The 23,670-nt window shown below is 41.1% G+C and overlaps 1 long non-coding RNA gene across 1 annotated transcript; it reads left to right on the top strand.

Annotated features, from left to right (window-relative positions):
- Window positions 1–10,257: 10,257 nt before the first annotated feature.
- On the top strand, window positions 10,258–23,313 carry LOC145504868 (uncharacterized). Its single transcript, XR_014052558.1, has 3 exons — window positions 10,258–10,300; window positions 10,905–10,985; window positions 20,820–23,313. It is a non-coding gene; the product is annotated as an uncharacterized LOC145504868 (long non-coding RNA).
- Window positions 23,314–23,670: the final 357 nt, after the last annotated feature.

Here is a 23,670-nt window from a genome sequence, read left to right as displayed (position 1 = left end):
CAAAAAAAAAAAAGCATGTGAGGTACAACAAGATTTTTTCTCTTACTCATGTAACACTTTGTAAGAGTTGACTATGTTAGGTTCAGGAAACACAGAATTGAATAACACATTCCCTTCCCTTGAGTTGCTTAGTCTAGAGAGGTGGCAGATAAGGAAACGATTGCAGTAGAGGGGACGATAGTATGATGGAGGGAGGTGATGCTACAATAGAGGGAAGAATGGAAGCTGCCTACCCAAGGCTGCAGGCGCAGTCAGAGTTGGTTGGGTGAATGGGTGATGGGGTGTCCAGGGAGAACAGTAGAATTTTCAAAGTGAGAATTGAGAATGGTGAGTTCAGCAAACTGAGTCAAGTGTGACCAGAACATAAGCTGTGAGAAGTGGAAAGAGCTGTAAAAGGCAGACAGACAGAGTCCAAATCAGGAAGGACCCTCTAGGCCACATGACAGCCTTTATGTATCCTTGTGTCACTGAGATCATTTCATCTAGGGAGTTTTGTGATTGTATTTGTCTTTTAAAGAAGTCTCTGTAATAGTGGAGTAAGAACAAAATTTCTGGGCTGGAAAAATCTCAACTACCAGCACTAATGTCCAAAATATGCTGACATTCCCCTTTGGAATCAGTTTGCAAGTAAAATGGTATACAGAAGGGTAATAAAGCTACTAATTGTAAGTAAGGAAGGCTGGAGTAAGATTGAAAACACAATAGCTCCCTCAGAAGAGGGATGTGTGGGTGAACCATCCAGATAAGATTCCTGACTTCTCAGAGTGTACAGTCTGGAGTCAGTGTGAGAGCCTCCAGGAGAAAAGAAAGATGGATGAGTGAGGTCCAAGGAGCCTGGAACCATCGCTCACCCCTCTGACATCTCAAGATTCCAGGTCACATTGCTTGTTGTCGTAGGTATTATGTTTTTTCTTAGAGATGGAAGAGGAAGTCAGTTATGAATTTTGCTGAAAAAACAAATATTTTTCTATTCTCTGGTTCACTTCTGGAAGCTGGATTAAAAGAACGTCTGTAAACGCTCCAAAATCTGTTCACCCCCAGGTTTCTTCATCTCAATAAAAACCTTCACATCCATTAGTAGACTTCCCAGGTGGTGCTAGTGGTAAAGAACCCGCCTGCCAATGCAGGAGACTTAAGAGAGGCGGGTACAATCTCTGGGTCGGGAAGATCCACTGGAGAAGGGCGTGGCAACCCACTCCAGTATTCTTGCTGGGAGAATCCTATGGACAGAGGAGCTTGGTGGTGGGCTACAATCCAGAGAGTTGCACAGAGTTGGACACCACTGAAGCGACTTATCACACATCCATCTAGTGGGCAAAATAAAGACCTTAGAAGTCACCCTAACATCTAAGCCACCCACCAGAACTCTTGACTCTGCTCCTAATGCATGTCTGTAGGATGCTCACTTTGTTCTGTCTCCAAAGCCACCAGCCTGGTCCCTGCCATCATCATTTTGTGCCTGGGGATACTTCTAACTGCTCTTCCAGTTTTTCAGTCTCTCAATTTTCAATTCATACTCTTTAGAATCCAATAACCTTCTTGAAATGTTCATAGGTCCTTCTAACCACTTCCCCACCCCTGCTTCAAACCATTCGTTGACCTCAGGATAAATTCAGCGTCTTTTAACATGATCTAGGATGATCTGTTCTCATCAGCATTTCCCTTACTGTTGCAACCGCTCTTTCAGTTCCTCTTGACCCAAGTTCCTGACTCAGGACCTGCACTCAAGTTCTTCTTTCCACTTTTGTGCCTAACTCCTCTTCTTCCTTCACCTCCAGGTGTATGACTCCTCAGAAAGGCCATTCAAGACACCACGGTAACCTAAAACTCCTTGTCCTTCTGGTATTATTATTTTCATATTAGTACTCCATTTTTTGCCTTCATTACACTTAGGAAATTGCGTATTCATTTGTGTTTTTGTTGGTTTACTGTATGGCTCCCCCACTAAATTGCAAGTGGAAAAACAAAGAATGTTTCCCACTCTCCGGTTCTACAAGGATGTCATTACCCACTGCAGTCAGTTCTACAAGGATGTCATTAGCCACTGCAGTCACTGGCCGACAGTGCACCCTGAGAGGAATTAAGGATGAAGAACAGGATGGGTCACTCTGAGCTTTGGAAACAAGCCCCTTAGAAAATTAGATACATTTTAGGGAAAAAATTATGCAATATTTATGAACTCTTGTATCTTCACAAACATACAAAAGCACTAAAATCATTGACTGAGGTATCTGTCCCTCATGACTGGCAGTAACTTTTTGCTGAGAGGTATGCTTGACTGCACATGTTCCCTAGCCAAGGTTGTATTTATTCTGGCCTCTTTCCCTTCCTCTTTGGACCAGTGCCTCAGAGCTATTTGAGGAACAACTCTTCACAGACTATATTCCTCAGGAAAGTCCCAGAATAAAACGGAAACTCGCAACCCTTATGCTGTGTGTCTTTCTTTAAGTTGACCCAGGCTTTGTGATGACAGGGACCATGACTATCTTTTTGACCATTGTATATCCATCCAGCTCTTTGCACATTGCTTGCTATGCAGTAGTTACTCAATTAATATTAGTTGAAGGTACGCTTCCCTGGTGGCTCAGATGGTAAAGAATCTACCTGCTATGTGGGAGACCTGGGTTTGATCCCTGGATCAGGAAGATCCCCTGGAGAAGGAAATGGCAACCCATTGCGGTATTCTTGCCTGGAGAACCCCATGGACAGAGGAGCCTGGTGGGCCTCAGTCCATGGGGTCGCAAAGAGTTGGGCACAACTGAAGTGACAGAGCACAGGAGCACACAATTATTTAAATCCTTCTTGACTCTCCAAAGTTATAATTCTTCCCTCATTGATATTATAGAGAGATATTAATGTTTAGTGGTTATGTGCATGGACTTTGGAGCAGGAACACCTGGATTCAAATCCTGGCTCTTAGAACTCTGGGCAAAGTTATACTGCTTTAGTGTCTCCATGGACTAATACCTACCTTATAGGATACCATAACATAGGATGATTAAATGAATTGACATAGATGTACAAGCACCAGTGCTTGGCCCATTGTAAAACTGTTATTACTATATCTGTACCTTGTGCATTGCTTTATTAGTGCAAGCATCACTTCTTTTTGTCATTATTTTCATACCTATGTCATTGTCTAGGTCATGAATTAGATTGTTGCTTACTTCCTATTCATGAAGTCTCACACAGTGCCTGATCAAGTCAGCATTCAACAAATATGAACAATAAATATAAATATAAATGTAACATTCAATAAATATAAACGTGACATTCAATTATAACTCTCCTCTTATTGAAACTCTTCATTAAAATTAGGCTAATAATGAATAATAAATCATCAAAATGCAAGATTTTTTTGTTTTAACCCGCAAGGAAGAAATCCCATGGACGGAGGAGCCTGGTAGGCTGCAGTCCATGGGGTTGCAAAGAGTCGGGACAGGACTGAGCGACTTCACTTTCACTTTTCACTTTCATGCATTGGAGAAGGAAATGGCAACCCACTCCAGTGTTCTTGCCTGGAGAATCCCAGGGACAGTGGAGACTGGTGGGCTGCCGTCTTTGGGGCCGCACAGAGTCGGACATGACTGAAGCGACTTAGCAGCAGCAGCAGCAGCAAGGAAGAAAAAAAGGAAAACAAAGAACACAAGTAAAAAAGTATACATGGAGAGGGAAGAACTCTTGGGTTGCAAAATTCTATTAAACAGAAGGACAGATTTTATGAGTCTAATTAGAGATTATCATGTTTGTAGAGAAATTGACTCCTTTCATCTATGCAATTCCATGTTTTTAGACATTCTGCCTAAAATGTATTAAGTCAGGAAACAGTGAGTCAGCAATATTATCACGAATCAATCCATACCATAATCTTTTCTAGTGTACCCTAAAGGAATAATCAAAGTTGTACACAAAGATTAATGTAAATGGATGGTCATACAAATACCATACTATGATTTCTAACAGTGAAAACAGCCTAAAGATCTTCCATAACTCAAGAGGGGACAATTAAACATGACATGGCACAGAGTAGCCCAGTGGAAAATGATGCAGCTAGTTCAAAGCAGATTTTCAAAGAAATTTTTATACTGGGAACACAAAATTAAAAGGCACCAAAGTAAGATTATAAAATGGTTTTTATCTGTGATTATATGTGATTTTAAGTTCCATAGTTTCATCTCTAATATATTTGTACTTTCTAAACTTTTATGCTTTATGAAAAAGTGTTTCTGTTTTTACTTTGCGATGCCATGTGGCTTGTGGGATCTTAGTTCCCCAGCCAGGGTTCAAATGCTGGCCACTCAGCAGGAAAAGTGCTGAGTCCTAGCCACTGGACCGCCAGGGAATTTCCAAAGGTTTGTCTCTTTTTCAATGATGAAATGATTTTAAACACACATTATTCATTTTACAATTTGGCATTCATCCCATTATTTTTACTGTTTCTCAAGAGTGTAGTCCATAAACAGTTTTTATCAGGATTCTGGTGCAGGCAGGCACACACTAAGGAATCAAAATCTGCCTTTTCATCTAATTACACAGGTGAGTCTTCACTGAACACATGTTAAAGTTCACAAAGCTTCAGATTTAGCAACTAGAAGAGAAAAACCTGCACTTGATATTAAAGAACTATAAATGGAGTACAACCTTAAGAAATTGTGAATCACTATATTGTACACTTGTAACTTATATAGCATTGTACATCAACTATACTTCCATATAAAAAGTTTTTTAAAAGAATAGTCTAAAAAAGTTACACACATACATGGCCAGAAGATGGAGCAGGTTTTCCGTTTACCTGATCCATGTCATCAGAATGAAATCTTGTTCAAAATAAATTGCTTGATCTCATTACATAAATCCAGGTGAGTGTTCTCATCCTGAAATGAGAATTAGAATCTTTAATATGGGATGGGATTAGGCATCCTTTTTCATAGAACTACTCTCCTCTAGAAAAAGAGCAGTAGGTTACAATATGGGCCAGAACAGTACCTCACTCCAAAGTAAAGCTCTAACCATTTCCTTGTTTTATCTTAGCTTCAAAGTCAGGGCCAGTTGTTAGGATAGGGTGAGTCTTTGTGGAATTTAGGAACAGCAGGAGTGGAAAAAAAAGGGACAGGGTCTCTAGTCCTAGGCAGGTAGAGATGATGCAACAGACTCTCTAAACTGTTCTCTTGTTTTGCCTCCACTTTGAGTCCTGGCATCAGAAGCAGAGCCCACCATCTTGGCACCTCCAGTGAACAGGAGTTAAGTAGTTAATGAGAGCACAGCACCAACATCAAGTGCAAAATATCCCTGAAGAAGAAGCCCCCTATGACCACTTCCAAGAAACTTGCCCAGACCTCCCCTGCAAGTGTGACTGACAGCATTTTCTACCACTCATAGAACTTTTGCTTGCCTTTATCTTTTCAATTAGCATGTTGTGTTAAAAACAATCTATTTATAAGATCTGTCTTTCTCAGAGACGCTCGAGTATGAGCTACCAGCCATAGGCTATTAAGTACTGCTTTCCGACCGTAGACTGGGGAGAAAATCGTTCACAATGGCAGTAAGCATAATTATTACTAGAGATAATATTAACCAAAAGAAAAGAAACTGTGTAAGACCTATTTGAGAAAAAGAGATGCCAAAATTTTAGACAAATTATAATAGCAATATTAGTAGTAAATGGTTTACCATTTTCTTCTTGCTTAGGCACTTAGTTGTGTCCGACTCTTTGCGACCCTTTGAACTGTAGCCCACCAAGCTCTCTGTCCATTAGATTTTTTAGGCAAGAATACTTGAGTGGGTTGCCATTCCCTTCTCTAGGAGATCTTCTCGACCCAGGAATTGAACCTGCTTCTCCTGCGTCTTCTACATTGCAGGCTAATTCTTTGCCCACTGAGCCAAATGATTTACCAAAACACCATTCTAAGCATTTTTGCATATTTTGCTTCATTTAATCAACAATCCATGAGACTGGTACCACAGTACTTCTCATTTTACAGGAAACAAAGGTATAAAAAATAACTTGCCAGATGAGATTTTATCTTTATTGCTGGAAAGGTATATATTTATATATCTTCTACAATTGGTTTTTAAAATATTTAACTCAAAGCTCATGAAAATCCCTGAATAAGGAAGGTTCACTGTTGTAAAAGGTTCATATTTTATGTAAGTGCTTAAGTCCTTGAAAAAATCCTAAAGAATGTGCATCCAGTGTTGAAATTACCTTTGATGCTTTATACTTTCAGGTATTTAACAAAATTGTTGCAATGTGCACGTATTGTTGAATTTGAAGCATTGTGAAAGACACTTTACCTGAATTATCTCAAGTTCTCCCAATACCATGAGATAGGTACTATTTTGCCTTCATAGATTTTAGAAATGGAAGCACAGAGAGGTCTGCTAACTACTTTAGGTCACACAGCTGGTAAAGTGGTGGTGTCAACCCAACAGCCTAAATCTGGATGGATGAGTGCCTTAATAGCGGAAGTCCCAGGGTGCTGGGACTCAGAAGGGTTCCTAATTCAGGCTAAAGGGTCAAACAAGGCTTCCTCAACAGTGCTTGCGCATAGTATGTACACACTAACTATTTGACAAATAAGTTGATTAACCTAGCTAAGTGGGTAGAATTAGGGTGAAGAAGGGCATCTCACGCAGAATAAGTCTTAGCTCCAAATCCAAGCTGGACTTCATTTCAGTATTCTGGTGCTGCAAGTCCAGGAATGACTCTCCCTTTGGGGCCTAGTGTATCCTGGCAGAGGTGCCAACTTGATAATCTAGCTGGAAACAGGCAAAATCATCTATGCTGACAGTCCAGACAAGGCTGAAGGGCTGGTAAGACTCAAAGATGAACTGGTGCCAAACAAGAAGCCCAGTGCAAGGCTCAGCCTGTTTGTCCAAAACCCCTGGTCAGCTCATCCACTGTTTCCAAAGTGATTTCCCTAGGATCATTCTGGACCAAGTAGGGACCTAAGGGGCAGTGGTTTTCAAATACATTTTGCTCATATTCCTCACAAAACACATTTTTACATTCACATCTAAAATTTTTGAATCATAAGTTTAAATAGTTTCAAAGGATATATTTTTCTAGTGTTTTTTTTTTCTTTTTTTTATGTTCTGAACATACCTTAAGTGTGTTTTTGTCAAAAACGGGTCTGGATTATGGAAAGTATTCTTATAACCAAATTGGCAATGCTAATCCCATCCGACAAATCATACTTTCTATTTTTTAAATTTTTTAAAAAAATTAATTGTTTGTTTTTGGCTTCACTGGGTCTTCGTTGCTGCTTGCAGGCTTTCTCTACCTTCTTTGCATGGGCTTCAAATTGCAGTGGCTTCTCTTGTTGTGGAGCACAGGCTCTAGACCCACAGGCTTCAGTTGTTGCAGCACTGTGGTGTTAGTAGTTATGGTTTGGCTCATGGGCTCTAGAGCTTCAGGTTCAGTAGTTGCAGCTCACGGGGTTAATTACCCCACACCCTGTGGTATCCTCCCAGACCAGGGATCGGACACATGTGCCCTGAACTGACAGGCACACTCCCAACCACTGGACTACTAAGGAAGTCCCAGACAAATCATACTTTCTATCGGGAAACTTAGACTTCACATTTTAGTTCAAATAATGGTGTTGATGTACATCTTGGGGACATGTATCTTACTTCTGATTCTCAGTCCAATAGAGACAGAGATGGCGGGAGAGAGGGAAGGATGAGTGGATACATGAAGGGATGTACGTATGGATGGATGTGTGGATAGATGGATGAGTAGATAGACGGATGAATGGATGAGTCAATGGACGGATGGGATGGAGATGCTTGTTGCCTGGATGAGATGAAGTACCTCTTCTTTCAATATTTCTAATGGAAGCCTCCAAGCTGGGCATGTTAGGAATTCCTACTCAGAAGCAGGCAGTCTCAACCAGATTTTTATACCAGGAGGGAATGCCCCCATAGTGAATCTAGTGATCATTTCATAAAGAGGGAAGAGAAAGATTGAGAAAGAGATAAAGGAAGGTCTTACCTCAGTCATCTTCTCAGGCATATCAGCTTTAGATACCTGTGGAAGCTGAGATCCTGGAAACCAAGGCTTTTAAAGCTATTCAGGAGCAACAGTGTGTGGACTGAGGGACTGTGGTGCTATGATCTTTTCCTCAACTTTTCCTCCCTCATGCTCGTGCACAGACTCAAAACTGAGAATGTGCAAAGCCACAGAGAAAATGGTAGGAAATTCACCATGGCTGTTGCTGGAAAGAGCAATTCATAAATGTGCTGTTCTCTTTTTAACCTTCCAGTCTGGCTTCATATTGTAGCTTGCGTAGGCTTTTATTACTGAATGCTGGCTAAAATTCATAGGCTTAAACTACTGGCCTCAAAAATACTGGGTAATTGCAATATCTATCTACCTCTTTATAATAATTGGCTGTGTGGTTTTATTTATTTATTTTAAATTGACATGATGAGGACCTCACCACACAACTCCATTCATACAATCACAAAAGAAATACCAAGAAGAAACCACCTCAGCATCAAGAGCTGATTCTTATCAATGGAACTGATGTATCAAAAATTCTTTTCTTTTTTTTTCAAATATTCTTTCTTACAGCCAAGGGACTTTGCAACAAAAACTGAATGCAGACATGTGAGCATTAAGCATTTATAAGTTTTTGGTATTATAATGTTGGTCATAATTAATCAACTGTCTCGTTTTGAGATGTAAAACAATATAAACTGAACTTTTGAGATTAAGTACCATTAATATTATAAATGTTCTCAAATATGAGTTATAAATGATGTTATAATGTGATTTCTTTTGTCTTGTGATTCCTACTCTTCTTGTGTGAAACTTGTAGGACTGTAAGCTGTGTTAAAGATTGTAAGCCTCAGTGACCAGGGTGAACTTCCATATTTTTTGTCTTGAAAAGTTGGCTGGAGAACTGAAGCTGTCTTAGAGGGATAAGCTATGAGAAGTCAGATGAGTGACACAAGTCACTGGAACAGGAGAAGCAACTGATGAGTCAAGGTTCCTTCCGTTGGGGTAAATGTTATTCCTGAAAATGAGACACTTCACTGAGGACCTGACTCCACACGCTGAGAGCTGCTGCAGAGGGACACTGCCAGAGGCTCTGGCGGAGCAGAGGGCCACTTCCCACTCACACTTGTCTGGAGACCCACTGAAGACAGGAGACCACTGCTCCTGCTGACATGTCTCCTGCCCAGACTTCTCCTTGGAGAGGTTCCTTACCCTCTCTTCTATATTCCCAACTTCGACTAACATGTCTTGCATGCTAACTGCTTGCAATAAACCGAGTGATTTGTGAACTGAATATTGGCCATGTTTCATTTATCTGCAAGCCATGATGTGTGCCTGTACTTACTGCTGGGCCCTGTGACAAACATTGGTTCATTTCACTGAACCAAACTTGGGTCTGCTTGCCTGCATGCAATAAAGCCAATTTACTGACACTGGGTTGTGGTAAAGAAAAGTGTTGGGCACCAAGCAAGGAGCCCAAGGTAGCTAGTGCTCAAAATACTTGAACTCCCTGATGGGTTTCTAGAAAGCTTTTTTTTTTTGTTTTGGAAAGCATTTTCAAAGCCCAGGTAAGGGAGTGGAGTCCCAGGGTATGTGATCAACTTGGGCACAAGTTTCTGGTTGATTGATGGTGAGATAACAGGACAGTGTCACTTTATCAATCCTCAGGCTCCAGTAGATCTGGGGGCTATGTGCTCATGGTCATCAAGTAGTTAATTTCTTCTGTTTGGCAGAGGTTTTAGCATCTGTGAAACAGCTCAGGAAATGTGCAGCAAATACTGTTGTCTAGGTGCTTCAAAGAGGAACTGAAGCAGAGGATGGGGAGGGCTCTGTCCCAGGAAGGCTGCATAGAGTCCAGCGTGATTACAGAGCCATGGAGAGAAAAAGAAGCAGACATTCCAGGGGTTGAGAATGATTAAATGTGGAGATTGAAGAAAAGAGGGAAGTCAAGGTTGACTCCTGGGGTCATGGCTGAATGGCTTAGCAATCAGTGGTGCCTTTATCTCCTTGAGAGGCTGGAATCCTGGCAGTGGGGTAGGGGTGGAGCACAGAGGTGCCCGAGAATCAGAGCTGGAGGTGGAACTCCACGGTTATGGATTAGAAATCAGCAGTGACTTCTGGGCTGTGTGAAACATCCTGAGAGGCAGCAAAGGGGTGGGATTGAAAAGGGATTGGTCCTAGAGATTTGCAAACTCTGCAAGGGGAGGGAGGAGCCAACAAAAGACTAGGTCAGCCCTCCAGCCTCCTTCCTCACTCTGCTCTGGGCTGCATCCTAGGGCTGGAGCCCCTCTCCAGGTAAGGCTGGTAGAAGTGCAGGGCATGGGGTGAGGGCTGTCCTGGCCCCCTAGCTTTACAGCCTGCTCTGTCTCTCACTGGCTCATGAGAAAGGCACCTTCCTAGGCCTCTATTACTCTGAAATTGAGGATATTAAAATAGTAATGCCACAAGAGGAGAAAATGAAGACCAGGAGAAAATGAGGAAGGACTAAAGTATTTGCTTTAAAAACATGGTTGGGAGGTGAAATTGACAATGTCTTTGGAAGCAATGGTATAAGTGAGAGCTTTGGAGCTTAGGGGACCCAGACTTTTGATTCTGTCTCAACGTGAGGGCTGAAATTTTTCCTCAATCTATTTCTACAGAGTATTTCTGACTGGGGATAGATTTGGAAGTAGTCACTTTTTCTACATTTCCTTCATTGTTATAAGATTGATTAAATTCTTTTTCTAACAACAAAAGGAGTAACGTTTACTGTTATGATCATATAAACTTAAGCAAACACATAACTAGGAAAGTAACTTCTGTTTTTTTCCCCCTGAGTACAAAATGGGTTGCTTTTCTACATATTAAACCTTAAACTTTGAATTCTATTAATATGTCATATGCTTTGCTTGAATTCTAGGCCCTGAGACACAGCTGCACAGGAGACCAACTTCTGCTCTGCAGAAAACTCATCCTCCTTCCAGGACAAAGACCTCTGTGGGTGAGCAGTGGTAAAAAACATAGTTCAGCCAATTTGAAGGTCAAATTGGGGAGCATCCCCTCTAGCAACTAGAAGGGTGCTCCCAGACATTCCACAAATGGAAAGTTTTTGATAAGAAGAAGGGTGGGACAGAGAGCCCTTAGGGAAAGAAAAGATTAGTTTTAGGCCAGGACATCTTTTGAGGGAAAAGAATGACAGTTTCATCATGTAGATAGTTTCTTCCTCTGGGTGCAGGCTATGGAGAAGGCCCACAGGACAGATTATCTCCTTGGTGCCAATCAGAAAATTCCAGTCCGGTTGGCTAAGATTACATTTCTGGGAAAGGTGGAAACTGCAAGTAAGTCAAGTGTGGAGTCTAGGATTTGTGTCTGGGCTTTAGCATAAGTGATGCTATTTTGGGCTTGTGGTTTTTCTTTAGCAGCAGCTAAGACTTGATAGTTGAGTGTCTTGGTAAATGGAGAAGTGGAGGGGGTGTGGGAGCACACATATTTTAGTGAATCAGGGAAACTGAACTTTTGGACTGATGAGGAATGAGTGTAGGGTGGAGATCCTTAACCTGGAACTTTGGTGGTCTGATACTATTAGCAGAACCATGACTTGTCACCACTAGAAATCGTAGCTTTTTTCATTTCATGTTACAGTTTTACAGGTATTATGAAACGCAGTCTTACACTCTGTCAAAATTCAAAAATAGTTTAGATCTGCCAATCTTGTTAAATAATAGGCTAAGAAGCTCACATATTCTGTATCTCAAATTATTATTTTGATAACTGTATCATGACAAAATTCACTCAGATATGAATAAAAATTCCAGTCTTTCTTGACGGAGATCCTAGACACCTTAAAATTCTTTCCACTCTGGGTTCAGAACCCCTAAATCAATATGAACAGCAAGGTTTAAACACTGAGGCTGGAGCAAACTTGGCAAGGTTCAGGTCAGGCTTGAAGTGCCATCAAAAGGGGTTTAGCACAGAAAGACTCAAGAAGCTTTTAATCCGTGCAGTAATAAGTGCTGATTTATGTTCTAAGGAACTTGTTCTAACAATATACAACAGGAGAGTGAACTCTGGAGACAGGAAACAAGAAAGACTAGAAACATTTAGTAATATACACACCAAAGATATCGGGTGGGGGTGGGGGAGCGTAACTGTTTCAATGTGACTTTTAATCATTTGATTCCTATTCATCTTATGTGACAATATGCTATGTTAAGTAGTTCAAAATGGAGTCACAGTGGCCAATGTGAGCCTCCATGAAGACTGCTTTTAAACATCTGATGTTAGACTGTGACTATTTAAATGTGACATATTGAGTGTTAATATGGGTAAGGAATTTGTTTGCTAAGGGCCAAGGTTTGACTTCACTGGAACAGGAGCAACTGATGGAGACAAGACCTCTTGGGGCTTAACTGATACTCCCTATTACTCCTTAAAATGAGACCACTGAACTGAGCAGCTAGAAGGCTCTTATCTGGAGACTGAGCCCATGCAGGTGGAGGCTCTGTGACTTCTTGCTCACACTAGTCCTGAAACTCATTTCCTGCGATGGAGTGGGAGGGGCACCACTCTTTCTTACTTACAAGACTAACTTACAGTCCCTGCGTGATTGTGTACAATAAATAGAGCAAATTGTAGACTGAATTTGGCTCTGTTTTGCAGTCTTCAATTCCAGACTCACCTGGCCTTCCTGCGAGACTGCGCCACCATAAACCAATTTCCCCTTAATCAGGGATGGAAAACAGCTTGTTTTGATTTGCATTTTCTTGGCTTGTGACTGCTATCATTTCATGTTTGTTGTCTACTTGCATTTCCTCTATGCTGGATTAACTTTTCAGAATGGGCAGCCTGTTCCTAGTGTGCTTCTTTTACCCTCTGAGTTTGCTGGAAGTTTTGTGGACTTCCCTTTTAGCTAGAGACAGAACAGATCATATTCCCACCCCATTCTTTGTGACCACCCAGAGCTTGGCATTACTGTATACTTTTCACATTTTAATTACCTGAAAAGTCTAACAGTTCCTGCAGCTCCTTTGAAGGTGGAGATCATCAGTTTTCTCCAACCATGGATCCAGTTTTGTTAGCATTCACCCGACTAATAAAATTGGGCATATTTTAATCTATTTACTGTCTATTCTAATTTCTATGATTTTATATCTGTTTACAAAAATGGGCTCATACTACCCACGTTACCTGCAGGTTATTTTTTCCTCTACTGTATCTGGGACATCCCTAATCAGTGCTTTGTGTCTCTGCTGTAGTATCTAGTAGCCACTCTGATTCCACAGTGGGCATTGAGCTTCTTTGGCTCAATCCTTCTCTTATTAAAGAGTATTATTTTCTGAGTCTTTGTCATGAAAAAAACGAGGACTGAACATTTTGTTAAGTCCTGGTGGTTTCACTCCTGGTGTAGCTTTTCAAGGGGAGAGTATTATGTATTATTTCTGATTTTATTAAGTGTTCCAAGTTCCTAAAAAGTCACAACTATTCCCACTTCAGATAGGTAATAGTGATCCCATTTTTTCCCTCAACTTCTGGGCTTGGGCAACTTATCATGTTTATTACTCATTGCTTTCAATTCCCCTTTTTTAAAAATTTAGTTTATCAATTTACACAAACTTTTGTTATAAGAAACATGAATGAGTTTTCTGGTGGTTTAGAATTTGTTATTCTCTCTTCTGTAAAGCACTTTCCTGTTTTAGCTTTTTTGCAGTCTACAACTCTTTAATGACAATTGTCTGTTCTGTATTGTTAAATGGACTGTTCTGCACATGGAACCTTTTTAAAATCTTGAACATTTTATCGACTTTTCTTTATATTCATCTGATGAGGATTATGTGTTTGTTTTTACCTTTTGAATCACTATTTGATTATTTTAAAGTTTTGCCACAATATCATTTATTTCATTTGTTTTTTATTTATTACCCTACATTTGCAAATTTAATTTTTATATCCTCACATTGGGTCCTTTTTCATGTTTAATTTTGTACACTGTAGTTTTTTCTCTTTAAGGAAAATGCTTACTTGTGTTTTGATTTTATTCTTAACAGTTTTCTTTTAAATTTCTATTTTTATCTCAGCCTTTTGTCTTTCCTTTTCTTGGTTTTGACTTAGCCATGTTGTCTAGGGTACAAAGATATTTATATTTGTGGATTACCACAACTGAAATTTTTTCTTTGCTTCATTTCATACTTTCGATCTGAATTATGCTTTATTGGTCAGTGTTACCTTCTTCATGTTTCAATTTTGTCAGCATTTATATGTACAATTTTGCCCTTATTTCCAGTTTTCTTTGGTAGTTTGCTTTAATACTATTTGTAGGACATATAGAGCAGTCTTGTTGCTGAACTGAACTTTATTTCACTCACCTGATGCACAGCAGCTAATCTACTGACACTGGGTCATGATAAGGAAAGTGCAGCATTTATTTGCAGGGCACCAGGCAAAGAGAATAGGTAGCTAATGTGCAAAGGACCTGAACTCCTTGCTTGGTACCCTGAAAATTAACACTGTACTTTTCCTTCACCAAAATGTGGTGTCAATAGACTGAATTTGCTGCAAACGAACCTAAGTTCAATTATGTAACAATTTTGGTGACCATGAAACGACCACCACCCCAACTAGTGTCTTTGTGGCACATTGGCTCCTGGCAAGAGAGGGCTCTAAGATTCTGTCCAGCAGCTTCCTGAACACCTTTGTCTCAGAGACAACCCAGAGCATCTGCCACCAATTAGGGGTCAATGACCCTTGGTGCTTTCATGGTGAAGGAAACAAGACATTTACTTGAGACATTTCTGCTTAGTAGAAGGGCTCATGTATGATGACACCAGGGTATTCATTTAGCCACTTGGCTCTGTCTGTGGTGGGATATTGATTAGGGGAATTTTCTGTATTGGACTAAGGAATCTGTAACCCTGAGAAATGCCTTGTGTTTGTGTGCTTGCTTGCTTCCTTCCTTGATGTTTGATAGTACCAGCTATGAATAACAAAGACAGGTAGTCAGAGCTCTGCTCCATCTTGTAGCCCCTTAGGGTATATTTTGAAGAATTGGGAAATTTTTAGTTAAGCACCTTGGAAAAGGAGAAAAAATAGTATTCTATTGTAACACTGTTTAGCCTCAGGACATCTTAAGATCTGGAGAACACTGCTCCCTAATGGCTCTCTAAATTATAACACTGTCTTTGAACCAGAACTATTTTGTGAAGGGGGGGGGGCGGAATGCGAGGATGTTTCTTATGTACAGCCCTTATGCTATTGATTCAAAGTGAGCCTATTCAGAGAAAAATGTAGCATGCATGGAGTTATGATACAGAAAGAAATTTCCTCCAATAAGGAGATTTTAAAAGGTTTACCCTGTTCTCAGGAATCAAGAGATGGGGAATTAATTCAACAAATAAATGCTCCTATTTATCCATCACAACTGCCTCTGAATGGTGGGCAAAATGCAGAAGCAGGGGCTGGAGCCATAGATCCCACAGTAGACAATTCATTCTCACCTGCTCTGGCAGGAGCTGAGGAAGGAGGAGTTGTCTCCTTCTCATACCCAACAGAGCTTCCATTTTGGTCAGGGAACCACTAATGTTCATTCAGGGTGATTCCCACTGAGGCAGATTCACATTGGAGGAATAAATGCCCAAGATCATCTAGCAGGATTCATGTGGATCCACTTTCCCTTTTCAACCTCAGACATGTTGAATTGCTAAACTAATATGCCAACCTATTGGGATGACCCTACCAGGATGGAAAATTCATTCTCTTTCATCTTTGCCAACCCTAATTGGGCTGATATCAAAGTTTGCTAACCACTCTGTTGGCTGAGGAAGAGAAGAGGATAGAAATATTGCGCTGACTAAAATTCAAACGTGTTTTTCTGTACAATATTATGGAAAACCCTGAACAAACTTTTTGTGAACCCAATAGAAAAGGATAGAGAAGAGGCGGGTAGATGCGTGTTGCTGCCCCTGGCAATCCCATCCCAGCACCAGCAGCAAAAGCAATTCCCATCATAGATCCAGACTGGGAAGAGAGTGACCTAGGAGGTAAAGTTGGAATTGAGCATTACAAGGAGTGCATCACGGTAGGGCTCCAAAAGGGAGAACCAACGTTGGAGCTTTTATAAGGTGCAAGGAGTGTGCAAACAGCCACAGGAAAACCCCTGAGGTTTTGGAAGAGAATGTACAAGGCATATCGCCAATGTGCAGATGTGGATCCAGATAATCCAGAGAATTTCAAATTAGTTAATTGCACTTTGTGACTTAGAGTGCCCCAGTTGCAGAAGACATAAGGACTTTTTGGCCTGTTGTTATCTCATTTGGTAGAAACTTCTTTCAGTGTTTCATAGTTGGGAGGGAATACAAGATGAAAAAGAGATCCATGAAATGAAGCAGCAAAAGTCCCTTTTGGCAGTGACACTCAGTGGAGAAAGGGGAGACAAAAATCTGAGCAGAGAGTAAGACCCAGGGAACCAAGAGAGTGAAGGGTGGCCCACAGAAAAGAGCCCACCAGTGGGACATACAAAAGTGGGTCGGCAGCAGTCCCTATTGTAAGACAAGAAGGCAACTGAAAGAAAGTTTGCCTCAGCTTACAAAAGAAACTGGAAGAGGAGGAGAAAGCATTGTTCATGCTGGAGACAAGAGAGAGTGACAGAGGACTCTGAGGGGACTCTGCTTGGGGAAATAGTCTCCCATTAGGAGCCCCAGGTAACCCTTTTGTGGGAAATAGATTGTCTTTCTGACTGATACAGGAGCCACTTGCTCTGTTTTGAACACTGAATTTGCAAGGAGTTGGACCCAAAGAGTTAACCCAAAAAAGCACCTTGACAAGAGGAGTATCTAGAAAGCCTCTCCAAAAACTGTTTTTGCAATCCCCAGACTGTCAGATTGAGGCTCCTAATCTAAAACACAGCTTTTTTTGTACATGCCAGAGTGCCCAGTTGCATTGCTGGGGCAAGATTTTTTAACTAAATTGAATGCTAAAGTGACTTTCCCTCCTGGAATATTGGAAATAGAGGTACAACTGGAACAAGCTTGTGCCTTGCAGCCAGCCCTCCTGTCAAGGGATGGAGGAGTCACCACCAGCATCCCTGAAGACATCTCACAGCAGGGAAGCCTGAGAGAATGGGCTGATAGGTGGGCAAGAAGAGCCTGGTCGGCCATAGCAGTTAAGGTGAAACCGAAGCTGGATACTTAGGCTCTGAGCTTAAGGCAATACCCCTTAAAGGAGCAAGCAAAACAGGGATCCAGTCCAAGGCTGGATTGGCATTTTGAAATACTTGCTTATTGGACTCCCTTAGTCACTATATGATACTCCCATTCTGTCTTTAAGAAGCCTGGCACTGAGAACTACTGGTTTGTTCAGGACATAAGAGGCATAAATCAGATAGTGAAAGATATTCACCCTGTAGTCCCAAATCCCTATATTCTTCTGATCATCTTATCTGGAAAATTTCATTAGGCTTAGCAGAGGTCTTTTTCTGTGTTATTTTGAGTCCTGAATCCCAAGAGTTATTTGTATTTGTTGGGAAGATCTAGAAACCAAAGCAAGCAGCAATACTGCTGGACAGTATTGCAAAGACTTAAAAACACCTTCATGGTGTCCAGGGAAGTGCTAAAGATATAAGGGAGCTCCAGCTACAGGAGGGAGCTCTGCTCAGATATGTGAATGATCCCTTCACAGCTCACAATACAAAGAACACAAGTGAAAACACTGGGACTATTTTGAACTGTCTGGCCAAATGAGACTATAAAATCTCTTGGAAAAAGGCCCAGATTTCCCAAACGTCAGTGAAATATCTGGGATCCAAACTGAGAAAAGGCCAAAGGAATTGGCTCCAGGACTGCCAAGAGACAGTAGCTAGGGTGTGGTAGCCACCACCAAAGGCAGTTGCATCGGTTCCTGGAATGGCAGGATTCTGCTGCACTTGGATCCCCAGCTTAAGCTAATAGTTAAACAGTTGTATGAGGCCCTAAAAGGGACTGACAATAATGCCTTAGTGGGAACTGGAGAATGTCAAGAGACTTTCCTAACAATGAAGAAAAAACTACTGACTGCTCCTGTTCTGTGTTTACCAGGTTTGAAAAAGTCGTTTGATTTTTTTTAAACATAAAAGACAGATAGTGAGACTGGAGAGGCTTCCTTGGTAGCTCAACTTGTACAGAATCCACCTGCGATGCAGGAGACACTGGTTCGAATCCTGGGTCCAGAAGATCCCCTGGAGAAGGGATAGGTTACCCACTCCAGTATTCTTGGGTTTCCCTGGTGGCTCAGATGGTAAAGAATTCACCTTCAATGCAGGAGACCTGGTTCGATCCCTGGGTTGGGAAGATTCCCTGGAGGAGGGCATGGCAACCCACTCCAGTATTCTTGCCTGGAGAATTCCAATGGGCAGAGGAGCCTGGCGGGCTATAGTTCATGGGGTCACAAAGAGTCAGACATGGCTGAGTGACTAAGTACAGCACAGTGAGACTGGAGGTATTACCCACAGTCGACAAAATGCCCAGGATCCTATTTCACAAAGGTTTTGGACAGTATAATCTAGATGTATTTGAGAGTCATAGCTGCTACTCTGGATTTGTTGCAAGAAGCAGAGGAATTCACTCCAGGACAGCCAACCATGGTGTGTACATCCCACTGTGTGTTACCACTGTTGGAACAAAAGAGTGGATATTGTCTCACTTTAGACCACTTGAGAGGATATCAGGTAATTTTACTTGCACATTCTAATGTGACCCCAAAGACCGTGTCCTCCTTGAACCCAGCCACCCTGCTCCCGACCCCTTTGGGTGGCCCAGAGGCACATGAATGATTATTGGCATATCATTGAGCAGATGCTTGGATCTGATTATGATTCCCTTTGGAGATCCAAACCTGGAGATGTTCCCAGATGGAAGTAACCTCATAGACCACCAAAACTGAGAGAACAGATATGCAGTGGTAACCTTGCAGGAGATCCTAGGAGCGGAAGTTTGTCATCATGTATCTCTGCCCAAAAAGCTGAAATTATTGCCCTTACTTGACCTTTACATCTCAGTAAAGGTAAAAAAGTCAACGTCTATACTGACTCGAAATATGCCTTTTCAGTTGTAAACATACATAGGGTAATTTGGAAAGATTGCTCACTTCTGAAAGAAAAGAAATCAAACATGTCAAAGAAGTTTTGAAACTGTTAGACACAGTGCTCAAGCCAAAGGAGGTGGCAATATGAGCTTTGCCCAAGACATCCGAGATCTGACTATTTTGTTTTGAAAAGGAACAACATAGCTGACCAAGCTGCTAGAACAGCCTTCAGAACAACGCACCTTTGGTTATAGCCCTGTTAATTTAGCCCCACGTACCCTGGTGGCTCAGACAGTAAAGAATCTGCCTGAAATGCAGGAGACCCAGGTTTGTTCCCTGGGTCAGGAAGATCCCCTGGAGAAAGGAATGGCTACCCACTCCAACATTCTTGCCTGGAGAATTCCATGGACAGAGAAGCCTAGTGGGCTACAGTCCATGGGGTCAACAAAGAGTTGGACACAACTGAGCAGCTAACACACTTACACACTCACCTGAGAACCTCAAAATATCATGAGAATCGGGATATGACCTTACCCATTTAGGATCAAATGATAAATGACCAAGGAGTGGTTTTAATTCATGACTATCTAATGGTGAAAGTAATTGGAGCAATATACATAAGCACCCATTATAGGCATCCAGTGGATACAGGACTACATTACAAGACCAAATATGCAAGGACAATTCAAAGAGTATTACAAAAGTGTATGTTTTGCGCTAAAAATAATTTCAAGATGAGGACTCCCCCATCTTGCACAGAGTCCAAGCTAGAGGGGAGTGCTAAAGAAAGATTGGTAAGTAGACTTTACAGTCATGCCTAAAGTAAAAAGAAACTTTACTTACTAGTGATGGCAGATACCTTTACAGTCTGCTTAGAATCATTCTCTTGCTGGATTGAAAAAGTTTCAGAAGTAGTAAAGGTCTTGCTCTATGAGATAATTCCTAGATTTGGGTTACCGGGCTCAATTAATTCAGAGTAATAATGCTGCTGCTACTGCTGCTAAGTCACTTCAGTCGTGTCCGACTCTGTGTGACCCCGTAGACAGCAGCCCACCAGGCTCCCCCGTCCCTGGGATTCTCCAGGCAAGAATACTGGAGTGGGTTGCCATTTCCTTCTCCAATGCATGAAAGTGAAAAGTGAAAGTGAAATTGCTTAGTGGTGTTCGACTCTCAGCGACCCCATGGACTGCAGCCCACCAGGCTCCTCCGTCCATGGGATTTTCCAGGCAAGAGTACTGGAGTGGGGTGCCATTGCCTTCTCCGAGAGTAGTAATAGAGGTAGCTTAATTGCTAATGTGATTCAGTAGGTACCTAAAAAATGTGGAATAAATGGAATTTGCATGTATTTTAGAGGCTACGATCAACTAGAAACATACTTTAAAGAGGAAGATAGCTAAAATCTGTCAACAATTAACTTAACCTGGGAAAGAGTGTTACTGCTTGCATTGCTTAGAATTAGAGTGGGTCCTAGAAGTAGACTCCAATTGAGTCCTTATGAAATACTGTATGCTCTATTCTGAGCAGTTACATGATCAGACGTGATCAAAAGGTAAAAGAACTAGACGTTGTAACATATGTGCATATTCTGGGGTTAGTTTTAAATGCTATTCCTAAATTTGCTACTAGTTAAGTGATGTTTCCCACAGATGTCCCCCTCCAGCATTTTAGACCTGGACACTGGGTGCTCCTAATAATGTGGAAAGATGTATATCCAACAGCCAAATTCAGCCCTGATGGGTGAGGACTTAGGTTCTACTACTAATTCACTCTTCTGTTAAATTGACAGGAATCAAACCGTGGATCCATTGCATACTGGTGAAACTGGATTCTGACCCAGCAACAAATTCATAGCCCTCAGAAGTTACAGAAAGGACAACGCAAAAGCCGACTGAAGCCACTACTCCTTGCTGCAAGGCTGGACTAGGGCTTCAGTTAAAAACCGAGAAAGCATCTTAGATAACTAGTGAATGACTAGTGGCCATCCATCATAACATTTATAATTGACTGGAGCATTTTTCTGGTTTATTACTTGCTTTTATCCTTTTGTTGCCATTTCATCTAATCATTTTACCTGTGATTCTACCATAGGCAAGCAAATCTGTAATTTGTTGTGATATTGATAATAAGAGATACTTAAACCTTTCTTTCTTTTAGTTTAAGCCTTGTGATAATAGGGTTAGTACCAAAGTTGAGCACGAGTGCTATTTTCCCATACAAGCTGTTGGCCCCAACTATGATGATGGCCCTTGCTTTTCTTTACTGTCTCATTCCACTGGTGTCTGCCACTTCCTGGAAGGAAAATACTCTAATTAGGTTATCTCAGAACATAGCAAGAGGTGGGAATTTAAATGATTGCGTGAAGTGTCATTTGAAATCTCAAACCATCCATGAACAGTATATCCCATCGGTGGTTCCCGTAACAGATTTTGATACTGTTCCAGACCCCATTACCTTCTATAATCACCCTCCTTCAAGTGTCACATGGCAAGTTCGGCTAACCAAGGGACGTCACAATGTTCCAGTCCCTTGTTTCCACCTGTCTGAGGTAATTTCCATTGGAGGAAAAGTTACTACTGGTCCTCCTCGGTCCCTCAAATTTATTCTGAAAAAATGTGATGAACAAAATCCCCTGAAATGTACAATTGACAAATGTGTAAAGTCTAAAAATGACACTAATTTGTGTCAGAGAGCCAAACAAGTTGGGTATCATGTAAACGGACTATGGAAGGCTTGCAGTGGCTCTCACCCCTGGCTTGATAACATAATCTCTGAACTCCCCAAAAATGAAAGAATCAATGACACTACCCTGGGAGGTATAACTTGCTCCCCTCCAGGATATATCTTTGTCTGTGGCACAGGGAGTGACTCACCTACACGGGGATGGGCACATCGCTGTTTAAACAGCTGGCAAATGGAAGGGTCATGCCTACTGGGACATTTTAGGATCCCATTTTCTGTGCATGGCTTTAAGAGCATTAGTTCCCTCTCTAACTCAAACATACGTCTTAGAAGAGAGATATTGTAGGGTATTAGAACAATATAGAATAAAGTATTTTTGGCAACCTCATACCGACTGCCAGAGTTTATATCAATAGAGATATGATTCATAATCTAGCTACCACAATCGAAAAATCTGCCAAATTGCTGAGGACACAGCTTAAAGTATTGCAGCCCAACAAATATCTTTGAACTCATGTGGTCCTAGATAATAGAATAGCCTGTGATTTCCTATTGGCGAAACAAGGAAAAGTATGTGCAGTGGCTCATACCACATGCTGCACATACATCAATACCTCTGGAGAAGTTGAAATCTGAATAAACAGAATAATTCAAAAGGCTACCTAGTTATAGGATGTACATAAAGAGGATACACACCAAAACTTATTTTCCTGGTTGCCCTCTGGAATAGGGGAACTCTTTTGAGTACTGTTACAAAGCCCCATTGATCATCATCCTCTTTTTAATATGTTTATTAATTTTCAAATTTTGTTCAGATGGTATGACAAAGTGGTCAAAGAGAGAGATCATGTTTTCATGGTGCAAAATGCTGACTGACACTAGGCCTGGGACTCGAGAATTCTTTGAGAAGAAGGTCCAAGACTTTTGCTCCTCTAATCCTGGAGAATCAACGTCGCCCTTGTTCAGCAGGAAGTAGCCAGAGTGGTCGTCGCCCCTGTTCCCCTCTGGATTGAGGAGTATCAAAGAGCAGAGGGACCTGAAACTGAGCAGGACCCTGTAGGACCTTCCTGGGTACAATCCTCTCTTGTCCCTACTTCTTGTCTATAGAAAAAACTTGAGATTTTTAGGTCTTCCCAGAGTTCTAAAGAGCATACTCAAGCAGTTGATGATTATAGAAATGAGTAAATGTAGAAATAAAGCAAAAGCAGTCAAGCTAGAAAAGTTTAGCCATAAAACAGAGTCAACAAGACTCCTAGTTCTTCCTCAAGGCATATAGACAACAATCTGATGCAACACATCTTTGAGTTGTTTTACAGAACCAGTACCACATGATGAAACTTGTTGACCTCAGCCAAGGTGACCCAAACAAGTTGGAGCCAGAAGAATGATGATCAAGATGCCAGATATCACTTTGTTGCCTAACACCCAACAAATCAGAAGAATCCATGAGCTAATCACGTGCTTAAGACCCTTACTCTTAATTTTAGTCTTTAAAAACCCTTGCCTGAAAGCCATTGAGGAGTTCAGGTCCTCTAAGCATTAGTTGCCCATTCTCCTGCTTGACATCCTGCAAATAAATGTTGTACTTTACTTTTCCACAACCCTATGTCAGTAGATTGACTTTGCTCATTTGGGTAAGCAAACTCGAGTTTGGTTCAATAATAACCTGTGTTTCTGTTGGGAGAGTTCAGTGGTTTTCCTTAATGACTTTTCAGTTTGTTGAATATTAGGAGCACTTTCAAGCATAAAAAAGAATAAACACTCATATCCATTAGCCAGATTCAGAACAAGCGTATTCCTCATTTTTCTCATCTATTTCTTCTCTTTTTTCTAAAATATTTTAAAATAAATTCCAGACATCATACCATTTCACCCTTAAAAACCTCAGTATCTATCTCTAAAAATATATAGGTGTTTTCTTTTAAGAAATCCAACATTTTTGTCCCAGTTAATAATCA

This window comes from Giraffa tippelskirchi, chromosome 5, assembly GCF_054371585.1.
Source record: "Giraffa tippelskirchi isolate mGirTip1 chromosome 5, T2T-mGirTip1v1.2.pri, whole genome shotgun sequence".
Lineage (NCBI taxonomy): Eukaryota > Metazoa > Chordata > Mammalia > Artiodactyla > Giraffidae > Giraffa > Giraffa tippelskirchi.
This window is presented reverse-complemented; position numbering and strand designations above follow the sequence as displayed.